The 23,585-nt window shown below is 36.1% G+C and overlaps 1 protein-coding gene across 1 annotated transcript in view; it reads left to right on the forward strand.

The window, feature by feature from the left end:
- The first annotated feature begins 23,100 nt into the window (after positions 1-23,100).
- The window catches only part of LOC126811458 (protein crumbs), a 48,489-nt gene continuing 48,004 nt past the window's right edge, over positions 23,101-23,585 (forward strand). The window contains exon 1 of the mRNA XM_050537094.2: positions 23,101-23,232. The gene's annotated coding sequence lies outside the window, so the exon portion shown is untranslated. The remainder of the gene's footprint in view (positions 23,233-23,585) is intronic.

Here is a 23,585-nt window from a genome sequence, read left to right on the forward strand (position 1 = left end):
CGCCTTATTTATTTCTTGCGACTTGCTTTGACATGAGTTAAAAGCGCAATTGTGGGTTCACTTCCCTATGCGCTTAGCCTAATAGGGAAGTGAACCCACAATTGAACTAGACTGACCACTTGTCGCAGCTTCTCAGCTTAACATGTGAAATACAGAAGGAGCTAAAGAGTGCCCATCGGCTTCCATACGTATGCCTGTCTTCATCAGCCAAGTTTACCAAGAAAGTGCCTCAGGATTTTCCAGCGTTGGTTCCTGTTTTCACTGGTGCAAAATGGAGGCCCTGGCTAGGAACCGTGTCTTATATTTGGACAGGCCTGTACCAGTGGCGGATTAAGCTCCACCAAGGCCTGAGGCGGCAGTTGCTGGAGGGCCTATTTAGTTTTTAAAGTTAGAGCCAAGGTAGTTGCTAACATTAAAAACGTAATGTAACTTTATATGCCCATAAATGACGTCACGTGGATACAATATATTAAGCAAGACATAACCGAAAACTTACAAGTATTTAACGTACGCTGTAGGCCTACGTTTAAAAAATAAGATCAGATCTCCAAACAATAGGGCCTATTTAAAATGGTGTGGGCCTAATTAATTTCGGGTCAGGGCCTATGTTGATTCCCGTTGGGCCTTAACCCCACCCCCCTAACATTCATTGTCTATGCGTTTTTAATCGTATCAGACAAGTCTAAAAAAAATTTTTTTACAAAATCTTTGGGCCTGAGGCTGCAGCCTCATCAGCCTCACTGATAATGCGCGACTGGCCTGTACACGTTGTCTTTCACGTGAAAGAACCCTTTGACAGAACTTGAAATAAGATTAGGCCATAGCGCTGCTGTTCAGCAAAAGTACCTAATAGCATACTATAATCTTGTGTATACCTGTCTTCCTTACCCCAGATGGTGCAGAAAAGTAGAATGTTAAACCCCATTTCATAACTGGGGGTCACAGTGGCTCACAAACCCTGGGGTCTCTTGTTCGATTCCGATGGTGGTCAAGAAAGTTTATCTGTATTTTCCGAGATGGTTCCCCCCTTGTCAATTGTGTAGGACATAGGGCCTGGCAATGGACAATATATAGCTGTGGGAGGTTGGCATCCTTGTCACATACAAATTTGGAATCAAACCCACGCCACTTGGTTCAATCGAACGCGGATATGTTAAACCATTCAGCCACCAACCCCCTCGGTTCCAAGAAAGAAGAGGTCTAAATGAACTCTAGATTTGGTCAGGCGCATAGGTCGGGGTTTTTTTGGGTTTTTTTTGGGGGGGGGGGGCTGCTTATTTGGCAGTTGAGGTAGTACCCGCAATAACTAAATTAATTTTTCTTCAATAGTCCAATCTAATTTTTATACATTGCTGAAGAGAAGGTGATAATTAATAATATAAAAGGTTTTTTTAAAAAATTGGCAGTACTTTTATACAGACAAACATTTAGTGTACACAAAATTGTGACCATAAAAACACAAATTAAAACCATATAATGCAACAATGAGGAATGTTTATAACAAAATATCATCACTGTCACTATAATATCACAGTCTAAAGTAGAATTTAAACCCCATCCATAACGAATTGGCATTAATTATACAAAGTTCTTGTTGGATTCAGTTCCTCAAAAAGGTGATGTGTCAGTATTGTTTGTATCAGTAGACGGGGTTTGGAATTTATCAATCATATTTTCTGCTGGTAAAATATATATAACATTTCACTTTTAAATTATGTAATGGTGAATGAAATAACTGGGTGGTCTGTAACTGCCAGTTCTGAAATAAATGAAGGTGGATGTGTTAATGGATAAAGAAATGGAATTTATTATCCATAATCAAGGCCTAGGTGGGTTATATCAATAAAAACACAAGTTTATTTACATTCTATGGTTAGCTGTGCAATGTGAGCACTTTGTCTGTCAAGCTGTTAATCCGCTTCCTCTTAGAGATATCTAACACCCTCGAAATATCAAATGTTCACTGTGAGTTTGCACTGTGTCTTATCAAAAGACAATAATAATGAACAAAATTAATGTAGATTTAGTTATTAACAAACTTTCTAAACATTATTTTTCAACTAACTGCTTACCTTGACAAATCGCTTTTAGTCTTCCAACTGTAATCATTCATGAATACTGATCCTACTAATCAAAACCTATTTTTGTATCTTTTCTGAAAGCAAATTGGGCAAAACACTTTATCCCTATCGGTACACTTTATCGTATCGGAACATGGACCTTATAATATGGTCATAGATTCAGATTCGCCATTATCTGGAATCTAACCTTTTCATTTCCGACATTTTTCAGCCACTCTTCAGCAATGGTCCTAAGTGTGTCCGATGTGAATTGATTACATGTGAATGTGAGCCCATGCCCAGGGATCCGCGGTTTAGGGGGCCCCGTGGTTCATGGCAAAAAGAGAAAAAAAAATTCAAATTCCAGATGAAAGTCTTACGGTAATCGCCGTTATATGTTATTTCCGCGCATTGTATGCCATTCGGAACTGAATAGATTTCGTATGTGATCAGATATTATGTAATGATTCTTGTATTACAGACCGTTTATTTGTGTGTTACGTATGAGTGCCATTCAAAAGGATATGAAATAATCTTGTCGTCGCGTTAGGACCCCGCGATTCTAGTAACTCAAATAGTAAGTGCAGGAGGATTGCACCAAACAAACAAAAAAACATAAACCAAAGCTGTTATCGATTATATTTGCTGTAGTGATAGCAACCCACGCTTCTGTATAGTATTATAATATATATTCCATATACATATCAAACTTCCATTGGATAACCTGATTATGCCATGATGTAATTACAGTTCGTCTAGACAATGAAATCGTTAGAAAGCACAGTGTAAAACAGTCTTATCGTCCAGCAGAATCAGACCATATAACAAAAAGATGGCGATGGTTAAAAATGTTTACTGTAATTATTGTGGGTGGGGTTTTCTTTCTCATGCGCACTTAAATCAAAATGAGTGAATGGTTGACATATAAAAAAGTTATAATTTGGTAAACATATCTGGTTTCCGTGGGAATTGTATCATTTGGCTTATGTAATCAATCATATCAGTAATTGCATAGATTCAGGGTCATGAATAGTCTGGTCTGTGCGTGATGTCCATATGGGTCCTATAAAAGAGAACCTGGCAAGCCTTCAAGTTTAGATATCCTTGGGTTCTGGAGAGATTACCATCTGGGTTCCTAGACCGAATGATGTAGCAATTTCTATCAGCAGACTCGCCCATGGATTGGGATTGAGAGAATGACGTTATTGTAAATAATGCATTGTACCACATGTATTCAGCTTGATATATAAAATGTAAAAATGAACTGTTGCATTGTTATTTCTGTAAGACAAGCGTCTTAACTAATGAGAAGATAAACGTCTTAACTACTTAGATATGAAGAAGAAAATACACAACGTGAAAAGGAAGCAAAAAAGACAAATGAAAATACTAGACGATCACTTAAGATATGTAGTAAGAAAAGAATGTATGCGGCGACCGGTTTTAGTACGTTGGCCGCTTTCCGTGTCTGACAAACGACTCATGGTGCTACACTACTGATATGTCTTTTTACAAAATTGACAGACAACAAATTTTACCGTAGCAATCGAATTACACATTATGAAAAATACTGAGGGCTTATTTCCATGTTTGGTTCATTGGCTGATATATTTAATGCTCGTGTAGTCTTGATACACCCATTTTTTACAAATCAAATTGCATGCCATAATTTTTGCGAGGCACTAATTGCATATGAAGCAATATTAGAAAATATTGGCCCATAAAATACGAGTAACCATCACGCGATCGGCTGGGCGGTTTGTTTTAAACACACAAATTGTGGCGTGACCGAAAAAAACGAGTACAAATTAGTTTCTTTTGATTTCTTGAAATAATGACACCAAGGAATTCCTAGGTCGACGTAAAATTCGAGATTTTCGAATCTAAACAGTAAACGAATTCATCTGGTGAAACACAAAACGAGACATTATCGAAAATGTTGCTAAACATTCTTCATACATAATACATGTCCCCTACCAGCTGATACTGTGAACAAGTAAATAAAGGGTTATAAAGATTCAAAGATTAACGGAATTCCACGAACCACAAACTTGATCTGTAACCCTGTGCTATTTATAACAGTTTAACGACCCCCACCATCACCAATCAAATAGCCTACCTTAAAGTTTAACTTAAAATGTATTTTCATTGATTTAAAGCAAGGATGCATAATGCTGTAAACTAAAATTAATTGAAATCTACAAAACTTCATCTGTAACTATACACAATAGTGTACCAAGCAATCAAATACCTATAGTCCACCCCGGTTTCATCGGCATTGGACTAATACTAATAATTAAAATCTCGAATCATAACCATAGTATTCAAATATGATACGGAAACATTCAATTTGGTTTGTCAAAGTACTTGATAGCGTGTTTTCGTCTTGCATGTTCACAGTCCAATGCCTGGTATGTAGCAGCAATTTCTGTTTGCTCTGAATAATAGTGTCAGGGTCAGCGAATAGCTAGATCTCTGTAAGTTGTCAATTAGTTTCGTATTATCCATTTCTTCAGAATGGTGTGACTGTAACCGAACCGTAGACAACACTTCCTTGATTTTGTATCACGCAGATATATTTTTGTATCTTTCATTAATCGATTAGTCTTATATCCGCCTGATCGTTTTCTTATTAGTAACTATATACGTTTTACATACGCGTGTGACGTATGGTCTGAAATATTCAATCCCAAATAGAAATTTAATTACTTTTACTATAAGGTCCTACTCAACGTGTTCTGAAAAAGACTAATGAAGTCGTTCACCGCCTACTATTTCCAAACCAAAAATGGAAATCGCTTTCCGAACTAGCAATTTCCCTTAATTAATTTGGATTTCCGATATCAAGCTTGGGTTCAGAAAAAAATTGTTGAAACTACGGAATTCCAGTTATACATATATTTCAATTGCTCTTTTGTTACTTTTACTTATGATTATGTTATATAATATACTTTACCAACGATTACAACAACTCTCTTCTTGTCATTAAGTTAATTAAGAAACCCCAAAAAATCAGACTTGCACATTTTGACGAAAGATGGTATCGACTGAGCTCTTTTATGAGTGACCAGTGCCATCAACTAATAAGACAAGATTCAAATTAATTTTCTTTTAAGTCGATTATCGACGCGTCAATGTAGTCTTGACTATCTCGTTCTGCTTTTTAGCGAAGAATGAAATCTTTTATTTATTTGCACCGAACAACCTGTCATGGCCACTTACCGATAAACCAAGTCAGTACCACGGACCTTGGAACGCTTGGGAAGAAGTGATTAAGGTATAAGGAGGTCAATGATGTCATATAACAAGTCAATCTAGAGGTATGTCATTCCGTGGGAAATCCTTGGTACCAATCTAAATGAACATACAAACAATAATTCCCACACCACCATAACGATAATGTAATATAAAGGCATTGTTTAATTAAATTTGTCAAAGAGTTTACACCGGATTTTTAATAAGAATTTTGTAAACAGAAAGATCAGTCTAATTATTAAAACAATGTTTGGACTGTCTTTCAGAAGAATTGACTGTCTTTACTTGGTGAGCTCACATTTGAGTACATATATCTCCTTACTTTAGCCGAGGTTTTAATTAAACGATTTTAATTCCTTTATTTTAACGCTTCGTAATATCTTAGCATCAGGAAAGATAAAAAAAATATTGTCCCAAAGTACATAAAGCCTTAGATTGTCATTTGTATTTTATGGACAATAACTCATTTTTCACGGCATAATCCATACTCAAAATGTATTGAAATATAACCCTGAAAAGAATTCAAAACCAAATGCTGAACGGAATTTACCCATTTTCGGGCTGGTATTGCTTATGGAGATTCAACATTCAAAATATTCTAGTTTACAAGAAATTCAAAATCCTCAAATGACAACCAGCAACTTTAAACAGGCCCGTTTATTATACAGTGTCAACGACTAAGACTGTAGTTGATATCTGGAATAATACTAGTAATTATCTTCGTGATGCGAAGGTAGTTGTATTAATAGCATCCCCCGCCCCCCATTTGCATGGGAATTTGTTGATGTTTTGGTCCAGAATCGAAGAAGAGTATTTAAATTTACATTATTAATAGCACCCCCCCCCCCCCCCGCCCCCCATTTGCACGGGAATTTGTTGACGTTTTGGTCCAGAATCGAAGAAGAGTATTTAAATTTACTTTTTCTGCCACCTATTGGTGAATATTCATTATTTTGAGGTGGATAGGGAAAAGATTTTTAACGGCAGTTTGGATTTCTTTTCCATTAGACGGTTATGTATTTAGGATCGTACTAAGAGGTGAATCAACTGAAATGAAATAAAGTAGGGTTTAACGTCCTGCTTTTCTATTCCACCCAGGCTAGTGAAGACTTGAGGGACATCAACTAAAGTAAGAGTTACACACGGCCCTAAGAATAATATGGGGAATCAGTATAAATAACTGTCGAAAAAACTCATTTGGATTTTTCTTGTACACTTAATATATCTATAAATATATATAATACGACGGGGCTCTGTTTCAAAAAAACTTAAAGTAAAATCACTAAAATAGATTTTAACTAAAATCAAAATGAAATTTTAGGTTTTATGCGTTTCTTTTGTAACTTAAAATGCAATTTTAATAGAGTTTGGTTAAAATTGCTTGCGCCCGCGCAGTGCACAATTCCGGCGAGGGCACTGAGGGTGTAAGCATAAACACTTCGGAACTGAAAACTGTTGCCAGGTTGAAATTACCGTTACAATACCAATGAGGGGGGGGGGGGGTCGTACGTTGTAGCAATGTCTGCACATGGCTAGACAGTCGTAGAGAGTGTAGCCCCATGGGTCGTCTGTCAGACGTGGACAGCGGACAACAATAAAAACCTGTCTCCACATCCGGCGCATAACCCATGCATCATTTCTTACTACATATTCTGGAACAGCCCATGATCGTTTAGTATTGTCTCTGGCCGCATTTGTTTCTTATTTTCTTCTTCGGACTCAACTTTAAATGTAATTATTCTTCCACCTATTCAGTTTATGTTTACCCACAGGAACAACAATACAATATTTCGGTTCTACATTTTTATATTAAGCACTGCTACATATAGGTTACATAGTTACAAGCATTATAATAAAGTCATTCTCTCAAACCCCATCCAGCCAGACTCGGCGAGTCTGCTGATAGAGATTGCTACATCTTCTCCCTTCAAGAACTACATGGCTGTCTGCCCTAGCACGCACATTCTATTATTTATATAATTATTTCATAAACAAATTAATTTGCGTTTTAAATAAACTCATACGGTATACTGACAATGGAGAATAGAAATAAAACATATGTATTTATCAAATTATAACTCATGTCCTCTCGTGCCTTATATTCGTCTAATACAATTTCGCATAAATTCTCAAATAGTATTACAAGAGATGAAATAAATAAGTTTATTGCGTATTATTCGGTTTGAAATGTATTAGTTGGTTGGCCTTGAACTTGCATGTCGCTTTCGTGACCTTGGCATTTGATTTACTCGCAGGCTTCAATGGAATAATGCGTATCGATAAACTAAATCGCTTGAATTTTGTAGTTTTATGTTTTTTGGATAATAGAAACTACTGAGAATTGTTAAAACATGTGATATTTCTGACTCAAACGATAAATCTAGACTAAATTATTGTCGACGTTTAAAAGTATTTAACAACTTTTAAACTAATACACGAAATAGCCACTGTTCCGATGCCTATAGATGTGAAATGTCAGTCCCGTGGACCCTTTCAATAATACTTTGAAAATGCCAAAGTGCCACACTCCTTATTGGATAATGCCTATTTATCTTACTAAATTAAAATGCTTTTTTCCCAATATAAAATACCCTTGGCTCCTATATAAATCATCATAACCCCAAAACCATAAATACTTTGCATATGGCGTGTCTAGTATTATAGGACTGGCGGGGTTTCGATTCCCCGGTTGTACGTGACATGGAGTAGGGTCGCCTGTCCAACCTAGAGGGTTTTCTCCGGGCCCTCCAGTTTCATCCCACTACTATTGAAATAAAATTAAACCATGTGTTAATCCTGAAATGACCTAGTTTGTGTCGAGTGCACGTTAAACCCATCTCTCTCTCTCTCTCTCTCTCTCTCTCCAAGAAATTGACAGTTTTAAATAACTGTAGGCCTACAAAGATATTTTATTATATAGGCATTAGATATGAAGTGAGTTTAGATTTTTTATGGGTTTTTTTTTGTTTTGTTTTTTTTTTGCCTATTAATTATTTGAAAATGGTATAATTTATACTTGAATCATATGGTAATAGTTAAAATAGTAACAAGAAGTTTTGTTTACTGCCTTATTGCCTTACAATAAAATAAGCGGTGGGCCGCAGCTATATTTAAAATTGATTTTAGTTAAAATTGTCCCTAAAATAGTTTGTGAAACGCCAATATTTTCAGTTACGATAAAATTTTAACTTACAATATTATTTTAGTGGATTTTATCTAAAATGCTTAAAATCGTTTTGTGAAACGCATCTATCTTAGTTTAAGACGATTTTAAGGAGATTTAATTTTTGTGAAACAGGGCCCTGAAGTTTTAAACTAATTCTTTTGATGCTTGTTTAGTAATATTATTGGCAATAAGGTTATTTATGGCTAGACTAATTCCTCTTATAACAGATTCATTCATTTCCAGAATTAAAATTGTTACGTAAACATAAATTCTAATGGTTTTATGATATTTAGTGAGAATAAATTCATCTATTTGGCCCTTTAGTCCAGTTTAGATAAAACCCTAACGTCTAATCCTAAACTGCTCGGCGAATTTTAAGCGGGTTTTGCGGTTTGAGTGGTGCTTTAAAAAATTTTGTCCCATAAGAGTGCAATAGAGATACGTTGAAAGGACAAATTTAAATATATTCTATTTATGCATATGGAGGATTTTAACATTGAATGTATACGTATACTCCTTACCCATATGAAGAATTTCAACTTAAAACATTTAACACGCCAAAATCTAAACCAATAATTTGTCTTGTCTGAAAGTTTGAACTCATTGGAAATGGTGCATGGAATACTGGAGATAAATGGCTAGGTTACATTCGTTCGTTTGTGAAGTTTAACGTCTGCTTGACAGGTTACAGATATTTCACATCATTTGTCTATGTGTGTAGGTTGTCGGCGAGAGTTATCCTCGCTCTGAGTACCGATTAATCATTAAGACGTTAAATGTACCCATCTTTGGGCTCGGCCCCTCTCAGAAGTAGTTCAAGTACTTTCAGGTGTTCTGTAAAGAGACTTACACGCTGCATATCTTGTCTTGTTATGTACCATAATGATTAGCTGTCTTACTGGAACACGTGGTGCTACTTCACTGGTTTAGTTGTCACCCTTAAATGTTTCAAATTGGTAAATTTATAAAATGATTTAGTCATGATTTTACAAAAATTGAAAGCTCTTGCAAACATGGTTTTGGGTTTCACTAAAGAGGATACTTGTCGAAACGCTGTGTATATGGAATAGAAACCAACGATTGTTGTCCCATATAATTGTTTCTAGTTTTGTTAAATCAAATACATTATCAATACAGATTGTAAACTATATTTTCTGGCAACTTCAGCGTAAGAAATATTGCGTTGGGGTTTTTTTCGGGGTGGGGGTGGGGGGTACAAGATATGTTTTACCCCGAATAACTTTGAATATATTATCCTGTCGATGTTTATTATTGAAGGTTTTGACTATCCTTATAGAAGTCAGTGATTGCCATACCGAATAACATTTGTTAGATTAGCAACCAAGATGATCAATATACATTCTGATAGGACAGAAATAGAACTATGTATCAAGAAATACTAGTCCAATAATTCAAGCTGTAATTGTCCACTTGCTGTGGACATCTGTATTGCTTCCTACATCGACCAGAGTTGCTGAAAGGTGGAGTCGATTTACAAATTCAGATTATTACGACACAAGAAAAGGTTATGTTGAAACTATTTTTATGTGGGACATATCTATTATAGCGTTGTCAATGGTAATTATTCATTATAATGCTTGGTTGCGGTTTTCAAATAAAATAATACAAAGCTAATGATCAGTCGGATTAATAATAGATGATTCAGTTAACAATGGATCTGACTTGCCTTCTGTCTAGTAAAATGACATATAGAAATTTCAAAGTTGTGGTTAAAGTGAAAAGTAAAGAAGAACAAATGTTAACAAAATTGAATTTCGTTCATGCAAAAGTTAAAAAAATATATTTCGTTCATGCAAATGACAAGTGTCAAAAATCTGAACCGCGAATGATAAATTCGTCGCGAGCATTTGTATAGACGAAATAGATGTTTAAACATACATTATGCAAGAGCTAAATCTGCCTATTACAGGTCTTTTTTAGGCCTGAAATGTTATCTAAATTATTAATTAGACATTAATTAAACATACATTATGCAAGAGCTAAATCTGTCTATTGCAGCTCTTTTTTTAGGGCTGAAATTTTATCTAAATTATTAATTAGACTTATTAATTAGACATTAATTAACCTATCCAGACCATAATCAACTCTAGATGGCTTCGCAAGCCTGGTGAGCCGATTTACTGCATAACTTTCCTTCACGATTAAATGGATAATCGAGACTATGATGTTTATCGTACTTTATCCAAAAGAAAGAACCGCAATAGACATATTTAGCTCTTACATAATGCATCTTTAACTGATTTTTAACGAGCGAGACCTCTTTAGGTTTGGCCATCAGAGGGTACTGAATGAGTTTGATATTGCAAATGTTCATTTTCATTTGTTCTATTGCATGATTAGAGTTCTTAATTGCTCTTATTTGAAATGCTATGCATAGTGTGCTGTTACTGTTAGATTTATCGACGGATTAAGAACTGTTATAGAATAAGACTTCTGGAAATGGCATGACATTGTCATTTCTTCTTCGACAAAATATACATCGGTCAAATCAGCTTTCCGTTGTCAACCTGTTTCATGACTTGAATACCGTTCATGTGGTAATGTTATGTTGGGATATAATAGATTTTGGTGATGTTTTCATGTTGATAATAACAGTGTGTTGATTAAGCCTTGGCATAATCAGCAAGGCTAGGGGCATTGGTGGCCAAAGATGAATATCAAAAGAATTACTTACTTTGAACAATATAAATTGAATGGATTAAAAGCTTAAAAGCGTCGTCCACACGACACTCTTTTCTATTTAAGACTAACACAATATAGCAACTGTTGACCCCCTTTGAGCTTTTAAGTTGGATCTGCCCGTCCACCCAGTAAATTCTTAAAACGCAATAACTTTAATTCTGGCGAAATGTTTTTGATCAAACATGGCCTATTCTTTCATAGATAAAATATTGTGTCCAAAGTACTTTCGGATATCAAAGAAGAAATAATTTGAAAAATAACACCTGGCAGACACACAATTCTGAAAGTGTCCATTCTACAGGCCACCATTGATTGCTAAGCCTTCTCTTTCCTAGAATCAAACGGCTGTCTGAAGAATGCCCAAAGATATGATGGTCTTGTAGCTTTGGGATTTGGACCTTCAATTATCTAATTGGTCAAATATGACGTAATTAATTATAACGATTGGTTAATTAGCCTAATGACGTCGAAAACAGCCCTTATATGGATAGTGGAAACTTACACCAGAAATTTCACACATGATATCTGTTATCAACCTAGAATTGAATGTTTACCAAATTATAACTCTTTTCTATATGTCAACTTTGGTTTCGAATCCCCGGTTGTACGTGACAAGGAGTAGGGTCGCCTGTCCAACCTCGTGGGTTTTCTCCGGGTCCTCCGGTCTCCTTCCACTGCTAAAGACCCCTACGCGCAAGCGAATTATTGAAATAAAATTAAACCATATGTTAGTCGCGAAATGACCTAGTTTGTGTCGAGTGGACGTTATACCCCATTTCTCACTCTCTTTATATTTCAACTTATCAATCATTCACTCATTTTGATTTAAGTGCATATGAGATATGACTTCTATACAATGTGTGAATCTAATAAGTAGCCAAAGATATTAATCATATTGAAATATAATTTATAATCAAATGTGAAACGCTTCCTATCTTTAAATGTGTTAAATGTAGGGAAAGGTTGAACATGTTTACCGGATGCTCGAAAAAGATGACAATGTTTACCAGATACAGGAAAAAGGTGGACATTGTTTACCAGATGCAGGGAAAAGGTGAATAGGCGTACGAGCCAGGGGGGCAGGGGGTGGGGGGCAAGCTGACTTTTCGGGCAGAAGGGTAAAGTGAAAATAAAATTTTTATTTCATCTACTTGGCAAAATAAAGTGCCCGAAATCTAATAAAACCCTAATTTTACGGACTGGAATAGCAGCAAAACGCGTTTGCGGCCGTCAAATATTCCAAAATTTTCTTCGGGGGTCCATAAAAGGTCAGTTCTGCTTCTTCACCTCTCAAAGAAAACCGGCGCCGCTGTCTGTAAACCTGAAATTTTTTCGGGCATTTCTAGTTTTTCTTCCCTAACTGTCATTGAGCCCTAATTGAATACCACGAATTTCTACTGAGTTGACTATGGATTAAAACATTTTGTCTGGAGCCACTCTACTTTGTGCGATATTTTTCGAGCATCGATTATTATTTGTGAATTCAGCTGCAACGGTCTGATTGGATGGTTGGAATTCAGAATGGGATTTCGGTTACAAAACCTTTGGATACTTTTGGAGTTGCTTACACGGGCTAGAATAGCAGAAAACGCATTTGCGGTGGTTAGATTTTCAGAATTTTCTCCGGGAGGGTGAGGCCCCCCATACCCCGCGACGATCGATTGGTTGTTTGGAATTCAGGTCAGCCAGGTAGGTTATATTGGACCAAATTGAAGTTGCTGTATTCACAGACTGGAATAGCAGGACAACGCGTATGCGGCTGTTAAATTTTCAAAATTTTCTCCAAACGGTCCCGTCTCCGTGGACTGTAAACGATTGATCTTTTGATTGGAATTCGAGTCAGCCATCTTAATTAGGCTATATTAGACCACTTTGAAGTTGCTTTATTCACGGGCTGAAATAGCAGGAAATTATGTTTGCAGCCGTGGAAATTTTCAAAATTTTTCCTGGGGGGGGGGGGGGTGGTACAATACAAGGGGGGCTCTGCTTCTTCGCCTCTCGAGGAAGATCGGCGCCGCTATTTGTACACCCGAAATTTTTTCGGGCATTTCGGGTTCTGCCCCCCTAACTGTCATCGAGCCCGTACGCCTATGAAAAGGTGAACATGTTTACCAGACGGTCTACGAAAACTGCTGTTGAATAATTTAACCGCCATCATGAATTTCGACAAAAGTCTTTCTCGTCACTAGTTGAACCATCCCAACCAATTTGAAAAGTGTTTTCTCGAAACTTTGATCAACAGTTTGTTTACAAAGTCTAAAATGACTTTATGGCTAGTTGAACAATCCCAACAAGTTCAATAATAAATCTCAATGACTTTGACCTCTAGAGTATTTACAAGAAATCGGCCATTGTCTGGTGACGACAATAAAAATATTACTCCCAGACGAAAAATTGTCCAAAATTTTAAATAACGAAATATCATTAATGGCGAATGGCAACCGGTGTGGATTCTATTTTAAATCACGTCGTTTCAATAATGCGCAAACAACAATGTAAATAGTTTTACCTTTAATTTAACCAGCGGTTGCCAGGCAAGATACGCCCACATTTTACAAGAGATGAATAGAGAACAAGCTAAAAACAAAAGCGATTATTCGTACAATCAGGGACCATAATCCAGAAAGTTATGGTCTGAAATGCGCAAATATCGAAAGGGACTGAGATCTTTGGGATATAAAGATATATTTTAAGTTTCATCTAAGTCGGATAGAAACTGTGACCTCTAGAGGCTCTACAACCTTCGTATTACATACTTTTTCACACTGCGTACAAAGAGCGGTCATTTTGTGCGGCAGTTTGTTTCGATTTTCCCTTTCATTATGGCGGAATAGTGATTTATTTAAACTGTTTTTTAAAATTGGATAAACAATTGTGACCTCTACAGAATCCACAAACTAAAAAGCAATTGTTTTCGTACAATCAGGGACCAGAAACCAGGAAGTTAAGGTCTGATATGCACAAATAGCAAAAGGAACCAAGATCTGTGGGACATAAACGTATATTTTTAGTTTCATCAAAACCTGATAATAATTGTGACTTCTAGAGGGTCCACAACCTTGACATGACATACTTTTACACTATTTGCGTACAAGAAGCCGCCATTTTGTCAGGCAGCTTTGGTCCGATTTTCACGAAATTGGAACTCAATCGTGATTAGGATGTAACGGTGATAAATTCAAACGGTGTTTTTAAAAATTGGATAAAAATTGTGACCTCTAGAGGGTTTACAAGCTAAAAACGTGATTTTTCGTAAATCAGGGGCCATAATCCAAATAGTTACAGTCCGATATGCGCAAATATCAACAGAAACCACGATCTTTGGATTATAAACATACATTTCACGTTTCATCACAATCACATGAAAATTGTGACCTCTAGGGTGTCAACAAGCTAAAAACGTGATTTTTCGTACAATCAGGGGCCATAATCTATGAAATTATGGTCCAATACATGCCAATATCGAAAGGAACCGAGATCTTTGGGACATAGAACTATATTTCAAGTTTCTTTAAATTCGGATAAAAATTGTGACCTGTAGAGTGTCCACAAACACATTGTGGACTGACGGACGTCCGGGCGGACAGGAGCGACGACAATATACGTCCACATAAAAATGTGGGCGTATAAAAATTAATTACGTACACGTGCTATAATACTAATAGTTTTCAGCCCAACGATCGTGTTATTGAGAATTCACCTCCAATACAGACTAGCTTTTATACTAAGTAGATTTCTTCTTTTATACTTATAAAACATATAACATTTATTGTAATTTAATACTATCCATAAATGGAATGGTAATATGAAATATGTCAAGACCAATCGTTTTGAAATGTCATGAGTAAATCTGTTATACGGTATTTTAAAATTCAGATAGTTTACTTATACCTCTCATCCCACGCGCAACAAATTTCCTTTCAACACCTACGTAATTTAGCAAACATACGTAATAGTTAACAACAAATATTTTAAAAATGTCATGCCAATTACAAATTCATGAACAAGAAAAGGGAGTATTATATAGAAAGCACTAAAGATTTGTATGCTAGGTTCCCCCTATCACGATTCGTGCTGCGATTGAAAGCGTGGTTTTAATCGTGCAGTGATCGTGGTGGTCCTATTAGGGATTACCTGCATATATTGAGGCCATTCGTAGCAATCGTGTTGATTGTATCGAAACGTATCCGAACGTATCTGCACGTACTTATTCGTGGATTCAATAGAGACTTTTGGCAAGCGTAAATTCCTGGTCCGTATCGCGTATCCGTATCGATTTTGCGTGTGACGTCATCAATGTATGTGTATTTCTCATACCTGATACGGCAACACGTATCGAACAGCTTTCATGCACTTGCCTAGTACTGATGGTGATCTTGGTAGATAACTGCCATCATGCTGTAATAGAACTTACCTCAGCTCAGATACTCACACTTACGCTAGCTCGCTAGCCTGGGGATCACGTTTTCTGTCCCTGCTTTGACCGAGAAAGTTCATCGGGATTTTCCGACGTGTTTCCCCTTGGAAACAGCGGTCTATTCATTCGGATGAGACGAAAAACCGAGGTCCCGTGTGTATATTGGTGTTCACGTAAAAGGTCCCTTTGCAGTTAATTGGAAAAATTTCCCTCATTAGCACACTGTATGGTGTTTACCCGTCTTCATTAGCCAAGTCGGAGCAGTACAGTGGGACGTTAAACCCCATTTCATTTCATTTTATGCGGCGCGAAAATCTGCCCAAATTCTAAAATTATAGTGACGCAACGTATCACGTATCCGTATCTTGTCTCTAATAGGGCTAATTCTATCGTAACGCTTGCTCGGCAGTGGGAACCTAGCATAGTGGGAACCGAGCATTACGTTAAAGTTTGGCCACATGGGCCAGAACGTTTAAAACGCTGGTGCTGTTCTATCGTCCTACGAACTAAAATAAATGTAAGTTTAATTTAACCAATCTGGATCTGCAACCAGTCGGCAAATTTACAGTGCATATGAAAGAAGAACTAAATCTCTAGTGTACGTTTAATTTTAGGTCATCTAGGTTTGGGAGTTTAGAAACCTCTAAACTTATTTTATTTACGTTTACAGGCGGTTTTTTGTTTGTTTTTTCAATGCCTTTAACGGCTTATATATCTTTCCAAATATCGCGAGTTCCCTAATCAACAAATGGGGCGACACTATAGCTGACTTAAAGTAAGAAATCACAAAATGTTAACATTATTCAAGAGCTAAATCTGCCTATTGAAGGTCTTTCTTTGGACCTTAAATGTGATATAAATTGTTAGACATTTATTAACATGACAAGACCATAATCAACTCTCGATGCCATCGGATGGCTCTGACTTTAAGTTATTAGAACGGTTCGGCCATTTAATGATTTGATTTAAAAATAAATTCATTTATTCCTTCGACGATCAGAGAATGGAACACTTTGGAACCCGAAGTACAAAATTCAAATTATGTCACATCATTTGTTTCAAGCTTGATTAAAAACGACCAAAAAATTCCGCAGTCCTTTTTTATAGGAGATAGAAAGAATCAAATAATACATAGTAAACTGAGATTAGGCTGCAGCGATTAAGATGGTCATAAGTTTGTTCCATCCATTCAGGTGTCCGAGGACAAACTATTGATTTACTTGAGCCACAATTTCAAGATATTAGTATTTTATTACATGTTCGGTCGGATTGCCCTTTCAGCTGACCAGGATCAGTTGATTTTTAATATTGTCAAAACGTTTCTAACGTACACATCATCTCGTCTGTTATTGATTTATTTATCCTATAATTCATATATGTACAATATACCAAATAACACTTCTTATATGGAGTTGTGGGGGGGGTTTGCGGCGCTACTACATAACATTGGTACCATATAAAAAAAAGTAAAACAAATATAAAGTAACGAACGGACAACTGTATATATGTATAAATGTCTAGTTTATATTTAAGTCTCAAATAATTTTTTTATATTTTGTTTTTTTATATGTTCTTTTTGTATAGATGTTCTGTATGTACATAAATTAAATTTATTTTTGTAAATTCTGGAGAGGGGTCAACATAGGCTTAGCCTGTTCTCCAATCCATTATTTTCAAATGAAGTAAAACTTTATCTAATATTTGTAATCCGTTAAAATAAATCAGTTTATGATCTGTTTCACCCTTTTCTCATTGTATATTTGGATCTAGCCCGGAGACATGTCTCCTGTTATTACGACAATGTTTAACAATAAAAATCCAGAGCCTTTTGTCTATTTTCTCTCATCTAACCACCCACTATTATATACCATATATAGATAATAATGACAGGCGTTAAGGCAGTATGTAAAATAAACGATATTAACTATTAGAGGAATTCAACATGACAAGGTTTCATTAACATACAGCGCGTGTTTCTTTTCATATAGACTTGCCAATGGAAATGTCAATAGTAGATGTCAGAGTTATTTTTCACCGTTCATATGAATAATGCAAATATGTCAAATCTTTCAGATTTATTTTAGAAATAGGAAAAAATAAGCGAATTATCTACTCAGCTACAGCCTACACTGTATGCAAATAGATTCTTCGTATTCATGAGGAGTTATCAGTTCACTGTTGTGGGATTTCTCTTCGATATTGTGTAAATTAAAATGTATTCTAAAAATAAGAATAGTATTCGAGTATAATAATAAAGCTTTCTTTTCATTCCAGTTGGGTTATATCTCCTTAATATAAATTCGCCACAAATACAAGCGCGTTTGGTTTAATAATATTATCTTTTTTCTGATTAATGCAGAATATATGTTAAACAATATTTAAAGTAAATTGAAAAAAATCCTGTAAAATCACTTCCTATCCATTCTCTAAGGAACAAAGACAAATGAGTTATTCTCTACAAAACGTCAATCTTTCTTATTTATGTTATTAAATCTGTGAATAATTCATAGAAACTGTGCGGTACATCCGACAATGATATATCTCTATAGAATATCCCTATAAAAAGGCCACTTGTATAACGTAACCGAGAATATTGAACCGCATGCCAATAATTCAAACTGTTTGGTCGTCAAATATCAACACGGAATTGGACGAGGTCACATGTTCATGAAATAAAAACGCATATAGAAACCCCTGTGTTAGTTTGTATGAATAGCAACTGGAAGCGAAAACTCTAAGCACGGCTAATAATTTATCTGTCCAGCACGAAATAATAACCAACTCAAGGACCTTTCGGTCATTATAATGATCTCAGGCCACATAAATGAACCGTGATTTGATGGCAATAAAGGAATTTGTTCTAGTACATTATCATCCTAAGAAGATACATATTGGTAATACAATATTACCATTATAATTGATTTGGAATTGGTAATACAATACTACCATTATAATTGATTTGGAATTGACAAACGTCAGCGACTGACTAGAAAATTATTTTTAACCGTAATCATTGTTTTTTTTATTAATCGATAATCTTGTTTCACATTTTTTTTTTCACTTGATTAGCGTACAACTAAACAATAAATTAGATTGTAAAATATCTTTTTAACCCTTCGTACTGCAGAATGTTCTCGTTGTCGGGTTTTGCTCCTGTTTGCTCACTACACTTATTGAGGTTCTAACTCATGACGTCAACTGGCAGACTATCACCATTGAGGAGACGACCACTGTCAAGATTGGTCGCATTATTTATGTTACGTCTTTTTTGTATTCCTGATTGTTTTCAAATTTGAGTGAAGTCTGTGTCACTACAGGCCCGGGACTGTACAGCGCAATGGGCGCTTACGGCTGGCCCCCGGTTCCATTCACTTGATTTGATATTTGTTTATTTGGTGCAATGTTTATTTTCTGTCTTGTCCGCAGGTTTATCTTGTAGATTTTTGTTTTACGTGTAGTGCGGTCCTCCTGCACTTACTATTAGACAAATCTGCCAATCTATAAACCACTCACTTTACAAATCGTAAATGGGGGGGGGGGGGCGAATGGTTAGCACGTGCGTGCTGTATCGTAAGGCCTGTCATTGAGACAACTAGCGTGGTTTCGAATCCCCGGTTGTACGTGACAGGGAGTAGGGTCGCCTGTCCAATCTCGTGGGTTTTCCCCGGGTCCTCCGGTTTCCTCCCACTGCTAAAGGCCCCTACGCGCAAGCGAATTATTGAAATAAAATTAAACCATATGTTAGTCAAGAAATGACATAGTTTGTGTCGAGTGGACTTTAAACTCCATTCTCTCTCTCTCTCTCTTACAAATCGTAAACGCTCGATAGTCGTTTCCACAATCTGGTTAAAATACAGATCCTATTTCGTTTCGTTTTTATAGTTCAAAATTTCGTTTTACTTGTCTTTACTACACTTGGATCTGGAAGAGTTGTTATTTAACTCGTGTTCTGAATGGTGTCAGGGATAAGCCAATGAAACGGTCTGTTACGGTGAGCTTCAGGCGTGTTTTTCACGGAACTGTGGGTAATCCACTAGTAACATCAATGCTGATTGGTTAATGAAATGTCTGACGTCATAGGGTCATAAGTTGTGATCAATTGAAATTTCATCGATCTATGTTGTTCGCTGTAACAAAGTGTCGTCATGATTTATTTGTCGCGGAGAAAACTGGTGGGTCTAGTTTAAATCCAATTGAATCAACACCGGAAGGTTATCTCGCGTTGTTATTTTGATTTTGTTTTCTTAATTCAATGTTAAATAATCTGAGTACATATTTAAGGTGGATTAAGCAGGGATAAATTTGATAATTTAATGACATTATTTTCTCGTCAGAGTGATAAAGCCTCTGTAATTTTCGAGGGTTTTTCTTTTCTGTGTAACTCCCATTAAATTTAATGGTAGGGTGACACGTGCAGTGAAAATTTTCCCTACAGAACGTTGTTCTCGACAAGGCGAATGTGCACGCTTTAGTGGCTTATCTCGAAGTGATTTCTGGCAAGCCACGCAGTATGAAAATACTCAGCGCTAGAGTCTATCAATAGCCATCGCACGGGCAATTCTCTACACATCTATCAACTATTACAGCCGTAAAAAATCTATTGTTTACGATTCTAAATAGCAGTAATATTTAGCTTTTTGGTTGATACCGCAGTTTTAGAAATTACGTTCGTTTAATTTTAAATTGCTTTATCATTAACTGTACCGTTAGGAGCGGCATCTTTTGGTTTAGTACAAATAATATCTCTGAAACACTTGCGTTAGGCAAGAACATGATACTAGCTGTAGTTTCATTTTACTTTTACAGGGTTTTTAAAACAATTGTTGAGTTGCCTAACGTGCGTGTTTCTAAGTTCAATTTCTTGTTCCAGCTTTCTGTTATGTTTCGTAAAAAAAGTAGTCTTGATTATCCCGACCTGTCAATCAGACGTAGAATGGTCGGTAGACTGGTTAAGCGAGACTAATTTCAAAACAAGGGCACGCAACCTATTTTTTACTCACAAGTGTCCGAATGTTATAGGTCTCAGACTAGTAATAATTTCCCCTTATGTAGTGCGAGTTATAAATAGACAATTTTTCCCTTAATTTTTTTCTCCCCTCTTCCTGCATTTTTGGGTTGACTTTTTGGTGTAGAATTGGAGAAAAGGGATCAAATTAGCAATTTCATAGCAGTTTTGGGTAAAACTGATGATAGGGGATAGGGTGTAAAGTGTCTTTCTGCAGAGCAATCATTGTGTCGGAAGTCAACATCAAATCCCCGTAGCAAAAAATCTAAACAATCAACCCTCTACAAAATTATGATGAGGATATTGCCAAATGTGGTCCCGATTGTGCCTATAAAGATTGGAACCAACGGAATGTTGAGCAAAAAGCTACAGCCTGTGATGTTACAGCCGTTTAACATTGAAGTCAATGCGCAAATAATTACTAGTCTAAGTCCTTATAGCCGACACTCGTAACCATCTTTCAGTGTATTATTTATGGATGGTTAAATGGTCATAGCTTATTAAGTACAACATGACCGTTTATTTAGTGACTATAAATGTGCGAAAATGATTTAAGGCTTGGTATATATAAAAATATTGTGGTGTAATTGTTGAGATATTCGGAGATATTTATTTATGGTGGGTCACCCTATTAATGGTTTAAAACATCATTTATCTCTTAATCTTTCTATCTTCCGAGCTTCATTTTAAATAGCGGATTTACATTTTTGGTGTGTTAGCAAATAACTTCCAATTTAATTTTTATTCTATAGAATCGCCCAGTACATGATGCGTCGAACAAAATTGCTGGGCTGTTAATTAGACTTCCGGGCGATGTCTGAATGAAAAAATACAGTTCAGTAAAATCTCCAAATACTCTACGTAATCTCGCCTCGTCGAAGGCCAGCTGTACTCATTACATGACAATAAATGTTATTATCAAGTGCTGTAGGCTACTGTTACCATTCATAGCCAGAATAAAGAATTGATAAACCAGACCACTTCATATTCCTAAAAATTATACCATAAAAAACTATATAGAAATACTTATTAAAGTGACACACGACCAAGATTTATAATTCAAGATCAGCACTATTGATTACATCTTTTCTATGTGCAAACTGAATATTGCTTCATTAAATGCCCCCCTTGACCTATCGGTTAGTAGGGCCCACTGATTGTAATATTTTCAATAATTCTTGTTATAACAGTTTAAATATAGATAATCAAAATATGAATATATTGAAAAGTTCAATCAAATTACTTTACTCTAGGCCAAATTATGCATGTTTGAAGTTTTAAAAATAAATAGTCTCGATTGTAAAGTATCACTGCCACGATAATAAACGAGGTCTCTATTTTCAGTCCTTCAAACGGCAGTCTCCGTGAGTGGCGCCCAGATTAACGTTTAACTCACTCAATATTTTGTAGCAATCCGATGGTCTAGAAAGTTGATTATGGGCTTGGTATGTGAATAAATATCTAAATATTTTATTTATATAACATTTTAAGCCAGAGAAAAATTCTACACGAGGCAGATTTAGCACTCACATAAATAATGCATCCTTAATTTTTTTAGCATTAACCAACATTAGTTTGTATCTTTGTGTCATGCCGTAACAGGACAACTTGACATTTTGGTATGTTTTAAGAACAGTTCGATAACCTAAATACATCAAGATTTAGACATATTAATGTGCTTAATATCTGCAAATCTGTAATGGGCTTCTCTAATTTATGACAATACAATTAATTTATTTTTAAAAAAGGGACAACTATTGAAGCCATGATAAGGAGAACCTGTCAAGTTATTGTCACATGTGTTTCTCATCAGGTTAAACCCTTCTCGAAAACATCAGCGCTATGTTGGTCTTCACGGGTTTTTTTTCTCTCAAAGACTCGGCTAACATTGGTTAAAGTGAGAGTTTGGGAGAGCAAAACGCGTTGCAAATTTACGATCCGAAAATTTCTTAATCAAGCTATGAAGTTTTAACATCGAACATGTTATCATTACTATATTACGGAATAATGCTTGTTCACGATAGTCAATATTTCTTTCCCACAAACGATGACAGTTTCGACAAGGTTTGACTAGATTCCTGGTTTGTTTCGGTATCTTATTTATATTTAGTCACAAAACAACGAACTTTTCAAGTAAGATGGACGTAAATTGGAAATCCTTACATTTATATTGCTTTTCCTCAAAAAGTTCGTTAAAATGAAAAATAATGCCCTTTTCGTTATATATTTACGGCGATATTTTGATTCAAAATATTCCAGATTGTACTCCAAGAGCACCGACAGCTAACACCAATCGACAGATATTAGATTATTCCACATTATACTTGAGAGCACTCATAGTTCGCTGCGATCATGCACCTGCGATAGACATTGGATTGTTTTAACGGCGGGCCTACAATACATCTTGTGGACACCTACGATAATTACTGCATCATTATATCCATCGCGTTTGAACATAGTTAATTGTTTTATTTTTATTTGCTTCATTCTTCAGCATTTTAATTTGTAGCGAGTCCCATGGAGATCGTGGTACGAATATCCACCCAAGAAAACTGCACAAGGAAAAGCGTCTAGTCGTTTAGACGGAGCAGGAAACAGAGGTTCCAAGTATACCGTCACCAGCGAGGTAAGGATCCCATTCCCATGACAGTTGAAAATGGAGAAAAGAGTAGACCACACATTGTCATTGTCCTAATAACACACTGCGTCGCGTATTTGTCTTCACCAATCCGATTGGTGCAGAAATGTAAGAAGTTAGATCCCATTTCAATTTCCCACCCTTCTGTCTCATGCAGACGGGTTTATTTTGAATAGTACCTACTGGAAATGTTTGTTGGTGGGAGTGGGGTCGTTTTCCATCTTCTGTCTTTGTTTTGTTCTATAAACCCCTATGGGGAAGCTCGAGGTATGAAGTGAGACAGTAAGGTTTTGTTGTAGTATTTTCGTCTGTTGTACATATCAATCACTGGCACAATATTA

This window comes from Patella vulgata, chromosome 2, assembly GCF_932274485.2.
Source record: "Patella vulgata chromosome 2, xgPatVulg1.2, whole genome shotgun sequence".
In the NCBI taxonomy this organism is placed as follows: Eukaryota; Metazoa; Mollusca; class Gastropoda; family Patellidae; genus Patella; species Patella vulgata.